Raw genomic sequence first — 8,355 nt, forward strand, 5'->3', positions numbered from 1 at the left:
TAAGTGATAGTTATCATATTTGTATTATTCAACGTCTTTCCAAAATTGTGAAAATATAAATTTGTGGATAAAATTCTGAAGCATTAGATTCAGTTCCATTTCAGCATTTGTTTATTTCGATGTCACTATATTAGTTACATATATCTTGTGGTAGATTCGTTAGTCGACACCTACGAAACAATAATCACATTTTCGTAGTAAACAGTATTCCATTACTTTGAACCCTGTGACTCTATATGTCAGTGACCCGTGAAGATCCGGGGTAGAATAGGTCTCCAGCAACCCATGCTTGCCACAAAAGGCGACTATGCTTTTCGTAAGAGGCGACCAACGGGATCGGGTGGTCAGGCTCGCTCACTTGGATGACACATGTCATCGGTTCCCATTTGCGCAGATCGATGCTCATGCTGTTGATCCCAGGATTGTCTGGTCCAAACTCGATTATTTACAGACCGCCGCTGTATAGCTGGAATATTGCTGAGTGCGGCGTAAAACTAAACTCACTCACTCACTATATGTCAGTTTTAAACATTAAACATGATTTTGTACAGCAACAAAGAAATATTTAAGCAGATCAATATCATTACTGCCATATATCTGTTTCACCATTTATGCCAATAAAGAAAAGTAAACAATTACTAACATATAACATGGTAATATGTGTTTGCCCAAAAGTTCACTTTAAAGGGGTTTTATGTGTTTATTATTGAGGACTCACTGTATAATCACCCCGCCCTACAGGAAGCCGTCTTTGTGGTAGAAATGAGGTTCTTCCAAAAGAGGTGAAAATATTATTCTTGATGTTACCTGGCCTGGACGTAAGGTGATAAAAAGGAACTTATTGGCTCGGAGTCTATGTAATGTGTGTTAGTGGAGTGACATGGAGTAACACCATTGCATTGTGAGAGGATTACCAATCAGTATAAATTACTGCAAAGCTGTAACAATGGGACCCGTGTGTGTGTGTGTGTGTGTGTGTGTGTCTCTCTCACTGTCTGTCTGTCTGTCTGTCTGTCTCTCTCTCTCTCTCTCTGTGTGTGGTTGGTTTGTGCGAGGGTGGGGATAGGTGTGTGGTGTGTTGGGTGTGTTTTGTGTAGTTGTCATTTCCGTGTGCGAAATACGGATTATGTCAGAAAGCGCACGTTAAATCTCCAAATCATTATAAGATCCGGGTTATGATTGGTCTTCAGCAACCAATGCTTGCCGTGAAAGGCAACTAAAGGGATCGGGTGGTCTTGAATAACTTGTTAGAACTTATACAATATTGTAAATCGATGCTCACGATTTGGATCACTGGATTGCACGGTCCAGACGCGATTGTTTACAAACTGCCGCCATATACCTGGAATATTACTGATAGGGGCGTTAAACAACAAACCAACCAACTATTTAAATGGCAGTGGCCGTGCAAAAGTCAAAGTCTATTACAGTGCCAGTATATAATACAATTACAGGGGTAATAGCACTAAAGTCAGTTGTAATAACATTCATGTGGCAGCAACAGTGGTTAAACTTGATACATAGGTGATTAAACTTGATACATAGGTGGTTAAACTTGATACATAGGTGGTTAAACTTGATACATAGGCCTAGGTTTGATATCCAGGGTCTCAGTAATCGTCACACAGCAGATGATCTCGACGATATCAAACATGTGCTGGCCCACATGTATAGTTTAAATACACCCCAGAAATCCCATGGTGGTGATTTGAAAAACTTTTCGGGGGTGGGGTAGCCTAGCGGTAAGGGCTCGCTCGTCACACCGAAAACCAGGGTTCGAAGCCCAACATGGGCACAATCAGTCTAACTAAACTTAGGCTCAGTATTATTCGTTACACTGCTATACTACGTCTAACAGAACCTAGTAGAGGTTACCTGACGCGACCTTCTACTAGGATTTGTTAGACTCAGTATAGCAGTGTAACGAATAATACTGAGCCTAAGTTTACTTAGACTGGGGCACAATGTGTGAAGCCCATTTCTGATGTCCCCGCCGTGATATTGCTAGAATATTGTCGCTTTGCGTGTAAAACAATTAGAGTGAGTGAGTGAAGTCAGCAATATGCCAGCTATAGTGACAGCGATCCGTAAACAATCGAGTCTGGACCGGTAAATCCATTCATCAACAGCATGAACATCGATTTATACACATGGATAAGATGACATGTATCACCCAAGTCAGCGAGCCTTACCATTAGTCGCCTCTCAGGAGAAGCATTGGTTGCTGAAGATCAATGCTAACCCGGATCCTATTTGGTACCGCTTCATTTCAGCGGATACGAACTGAATGGGTGTGCACTTGCTTAACTACCGTCTGTGTGGTTGACTGGGTTTTTTGCACCTACCGGGGATTTGATCATATGCATGCCCTTATAAAACGTTCTAATACGGGCAACGTTCAATATTTATTTACGACCCTTCAACGAGTATTTAGGGGTCTACCTTCAACCTGTATATGCAAGCATACTTTCCACTTTTATATACGAGCCTACCATCAACGTCTGTAGGTTCGACTACACTAAGTCAGAGTCACATGCTGCCTGAGCGAGCACCGTATGTAAACAACTGAAGAGACAGAAACTTGTGACAGCTGTGAAATAGTGTAAGATGTTTATGCTTTTTAAAACCACATTCATCCAGTAATTAAAACTGACCACAATTTTAAGTATTTAGTGCTGTCATTTTTATAACAATGTCTTATGTTTATTGTGCGTACAGATATTTTCCAGCAGGTGACATTTGGTGCGGAACTGGGGTTGATGTGTTCCGCTTCCTGTGCTCGGAAAATGAGCCGGACAATTTAGACAGAAATTGTGTTTTATTTTGTTAAAGTGAGTGAGTGAGTTAATATTTAACGTCACATCGGCAATACCGCAGCCATAGCGTGACGAAAAAAAATTATACAATAAAATGTGAAATGAGAACATTTGACTTTGAAATGGAATATATGTTGATGAAGGACAGTAAAACAACTAGAATATCACAAGTACAACTAAAACTAGTATGGTTTAGTAGAGTTAAAACTGATAGAACTATTTGGACAATACAATATAAAAACAAGCTATAGATCGCCAACACCAGAAGGTAGATCACAATAGCAGGGACCATGGGGGCTTACGGTACCTTGGCTACCTGCATGGACCCTAATTGGATTTACACCATCCCTTCAGCTGCTGGCGATTGTAAGAAATGTTAGCCAAAATTAAAATGACAAGAATGCTACGTTTAAAAATCCTGGCAAGTTTAAATTGACTTTGAGTGAGTGAGTGAGTGAGTGAGTTATTATTTAGCGTCACATCGGCAATATTTCAGCCATACCGTAAATTGACTTTGAACATTTTGGGACTTACGTACCCTCTCAGGAGGACAATAATTTTACACTACTTCAACCCCCTTTGAGGGTACAGCCACTAACCATCTCAGTTACTAATCTAAAATACCAATAGTAAAATATGTATCTATTTACAAATCAGTTAACAAGTTTAATTCTTTTAAAAATGCAATAATTAAATGAGGACTTATATTACTAAATAGATCCTTCATAGTTTGTGATTTGAAATCGATATCCCTTGTGATGGAATATTCAACACAATCAAGCAGGACATGCTTGACCGTGATTCTTTCATCACAACGGATACAAAAAGGAGGATCCTCACCTTTTAATAGGTACTCATGAGTATATCTTATGTCGCCAATACGACATCGTCGTATGATGACCTCTTCAAATCTGAACTGACAACCCAAGTTGGTGTAACCGATAGTTGGTTTTATTGCATGTAATTTATTGATACCTACTTGGCTGTCCCACTTCTTTTGCATCAGATCACGGATATAAGATCTTATAGCAGCTTTGTAATCAGAGTATGGGATCAGAAGTGGTGTCACAGATTTGTTGAGTGCTGCCTTAGCAGCAAGATCAGTCATTGTGTTACCAGAAATGCCAACGTGGCTGGGTAACCAACAAAAGACGATGTCGCATTGGCCAGTAGCAAGCTCATTATACAATTCAATAATTTCCAATAAAAGTGGATGTTTACTAGAAAGATTTTTAATAGCCTGAAGACACGAAAGAGAATTGGAACATATTACGCATTGTTTATATTTACGATGTTTACTTATATACCTAAGGGCTGTTAATATGGCGTTAGCTTCTGCTGTGAAAATAGAGCTGTTATGTGGTAGTCGAGAAGATTTTGTTCGGGTTCCAATGACAGTGGCACATGTCACCGCGCCACCATCCTTGGACCAATCTGTAAATAAGGATTTGTATGTATTATATTTATTAGGTCTTCAGACGACAGTCTGGAAGACCTACTGTTTCAGCCTGTGTGCTGAAATTGATACATAGTCGAAACAATCCCGACTTCCTGCTTCCGGTAAGGGCAGATAACCCAAAAAGTCGAAATCTTTACACCCGAATAACTCGAAAACTATCAGTGATAAATTGACCAAAATTTCACTATGTGTATTTAACATCATTCCCCATCGATTCAACGCATAACGGAAGTTTGCCGGCAAAATAAATTTTCCGCAATTTTGAAAAAAACTGAAATGTTTGTTGATTTTCGCGTTTTGACGGTGCCTGTTTTTAAAAATCTTCTCATCCTGAACGGCAAATAGTACCATCTCGTTGGATAAATTGTTGCAAAGTCCACACTCTGGTCTACATAAATAGCTCAAGGCATGTCGATATCTTGAATGATTTTGGAGTAATCGCCCTTGGAAGTCGGTGAATTTTTCTAAAACGCATTTTCATAGGGTTAAAAAAAAAGGTCACAACTGCGAAAAATCTATGGATTCCTTTTTAAGTACCAACCTGAAGGTAATTGAATAGGAAACATTTTTGCTTCACATCATGGTTATCTTAAAATTAATAATTACGTCACCATTACGACACAAAGACAACCTTGACAACTTTGTACATTTCTGCACCTTTTTGAGGGTGCCTGTGTTTAACAATCTTCTGCTCCTAAACGGCAAATAGTACAATAGTGTTCTATATATCGTCTTGGAGCCCACACTCCGGACTACTTAGTTTGCTCAAGGCATGTCGATATCTTGAATAGTGTCGGAGTTATTGCCCTTGGAAGTTGGTCAAATTTTGGCAAAGCGCATTTTATAGGGTTCACAGCTCTGCAAAAAAACACAATGGATTTCATGTTTGAAGGTACCAAACTGTAGATAATGAAATGGGAAACATTTTTGCTTCACGTTATTATTATGTAAAAGTCGATAATTACGCCACAAACAGGGAGGGACATAAGGATTTCTCATATGTCAGTTGTGACAGTTGTGAGATAGCTTGAGGTAGTGTCGTAAAATCTAGCAACACTGCCCACGTCCTGGTTTTCCAGTGCCCACAGAAATAGTTCCCTCTTTTACAGGCCGTAACTCCGTTGTTCTTAGGTCCTGGAATTGCCAGGATGTGATCTCTCCAGCAGTTTGTTTACCAGCCTCACTGTGAGAAGAATACACTTGACTTTTTGACCTCAGCAAAGTCTGCAACATTTACCAGTAATTTCTCTTATAGTATATGCGTCCTATAAAGACACTACCACTGCAAAGCGTGGTCCACGTGCAAATATGGGAGACGATGTGAATTTCACCGACAGATGTAATTGACAATGACAAGGAGCTGTCAAATCTTTGCTGACACGTCATTCAATGCCCAAAGAAATACTTGCCCTTGAATAGGCCTTTACATTACATCGGGATTATCCTAGCCATACAGCGCCGAGAACAAGTTTGCATTAATAAACACTGCAAGTACAGAGTCAGAAATGAGTTTTATTTCAAATTTTTGAATCGGTGTTTAACAAATGCATATTATACACACATAAATCTATGGTTGTTTCACAAGTGCAGTATATGCACATACGTCTATGCGTCAGATAGCTAGGATGGTGGCGATTCCAGAACACTAATCGTTTGGACAGTAGACCCAAGGACAGCGGAGCTACGGCCAGTTAAAGAGAGAACTATATCTTCTGTGGGAATTACTTAAAAGCTACATGACCCCGGCTGCATTTCACCGATCGCTCTCGTGTCAAAAACATGTTCTGCCTGCGTTTTGGACGCTTTCTAGCACTTCATTACACTTCAAACACCCGTAACTCCGAGAGTTAAAATTGACGGTCCAGCTGGCGTCAAAAGAAACGGTAAAGTAAAGGTAGCCACGGGGAGTGTATGGGGAGGTCTGAAGACCCTGGAGGCAATCCTAGTTTTTTAATTGATTATATTCTTGTTCATATTGTAATTCATTCGTTACAGATTTCTTAAACTTTGTCAGAGGAGAAGAAAGAAGTCGAGAAGGAGATATAGTTTCCAGCTCAATGCAGGCAGCAGAAATGAAGTGTTTCATTCTCAAACCAAGAGGCGGAGTGAGTGAGTGGGTGAGTTTAGTTTTACGCCGCACTCAGCTATATGGCGGCGGTCTGTAAATAATCGAGTCTGGACCAGACAATCCAGTGATCAACAGCATGAGCATCGATCTGCGCAATTAGGAACCGATGACATGGGTCATCCAAGTCAGCGAAACTGACCACTCGATCCCGTTAGTCGCCTCTTACGACAAGCATAGTCGCCTTTTATGGCAAGCACATGGGTTGCTGAAGACCTATTCTACCCCGGATCTTCACAGGTCTCCAAGAGGCGGAACAAGAGAAGGCTTTTTGTTGTACAGATCCTCATAAAGAGAATTAAAAACACAGTTAAATGCAGGATTTGACTCATTAGAATATAGTTTTGTTACATACTGCAAGGATAATTTTATACCGCGTTGTGTAAGAGATGGCTCATCGGCCTCGACGTAGAGACTGTCAACTAAATGATCCAAGACAAAGGCTGAGACCTTGGTGGTGAACAGAATCAAGTAGTTTTAGGTTGCTTTTGCAAGCTCCGCCATATACGATCGAGCCATGATCAAGTTTAGATCGCACCAATGATATGTATAAGTGAAGGAGGGTAGTTTGATCCCCTCCCCACTTTGAATTGGAGACAACCTTTAACAAATCGAGTGCCTTCAGGCATTTAGCTTTAAGGGATTTAATATGTGGCAGGAATGTTAAATGGGATTCGAAAATCAGGCCCAAGAGGCTATATTTACGGCAGAAATGTATACAATTAGTTTTTGATTTAGGAAATTTAAAGCCGTTTTCAACACACCATTTATTTCATTTTGTTTAAACACAACTGCAGTTGTCGTTCAATAGTATGCATATTTTTACAGCGACAAGAAATATTGAAATCATCCACAAATAATGATCCATCAATTGAATCATTTACAACTTTTGATAAACTATTTATCTTAATACTAAACAATGTGACAGACAAAAATACTGCCTTGTGGGATACCCTGATCTTGATTATAACGTCCATGATCTCAAGTGATCCGTATTTGTTGTATAATTTGACTTTATCATCGGAACATTTTGGGGCTCTGCCACTTTGTATTTTCAAAGAATCTTGCTTTGGTTTGCCTTTGCTTTTGACGATTGGCTGAACGTTACTTGTAGACTGAGACATTTGAGACGCCTGAGAAGATGTATCACGATCATAAGTTGCTTCTGAGTGGGTTTGGGGCGTGCAAGGAAGTGGTTCCACAGTTTTGTAGACATACATGATTCCGAAGTATATGTAGAACGCACGGGTGTGACAATTTCTGGCTTGTTCGTTTTGACCAAAGTCAAATCTGTTTGGCAGGTTACAGAGGATGTGGATACTGGCGATGTATTTACCTTTGGCCTGATTTCAGAGGGTGTCTTAGTGACAGATGCATACGTATCATTTGGCAATGTAGATTCAACCAGTTTTTTTGCATCAGCAAAGCTAATGTTTTGTGTGAATTTAATTCTGTTAATGTCCATTTGTTTTTTCAACATTTTGCAGTCTTTTGAAACAGTCTTTTGAAACTTTTGAACAGTTTGTTCACTTTTTAAAGTCACTGTCACAGTCTTCCGTGACATGAGACGTCTCGCTACAATGACCACATGTTACTGGCTTTGTGCAAGTGCTTGCGCCATGACCATATTTTTGGCATCTATACCACCTTAACGGATTTAAAATATCGATATCTACTGCAATTTTACAATATCCTGCCTTTATTGACTGCGGGGGATTCGGGGTTGAGAATGAAAACAGATAGGTCTTAGTTGGAATAGTCTCATTGTTTTTGCGGGTAGTGAACCTATTGACATAGGTAACTTCTTGGGCCTTCATTTCAGACACATATATCTAGTTCCGTCATGTCAGGCAACAAGCGTTCTCTGTCTCTGATTATGCCTTTGCTGGTGTTCAGTGTTCTGTGTGCAGACACTGAGACAGGGATGCCCACAAATGATTCAATTGACATTAGGT

The sequence above is a fragment of the Haliotis rubra genome, unplaced genomic scaffold (genome assembly GCF_003918875.1).
Source record: "Haliotis rubra isolate DU_JTF1 unplaced genomic scaffold, ASM391887v1 Scf1115, whole genome shotgun sequence".
NCBI classification, from domain to species: Eukaryota; Metazoa; Mollusca; class Gastropoda; order Lepetellida; family Haliotidae; genus Haliotis; species Haliotis rubra.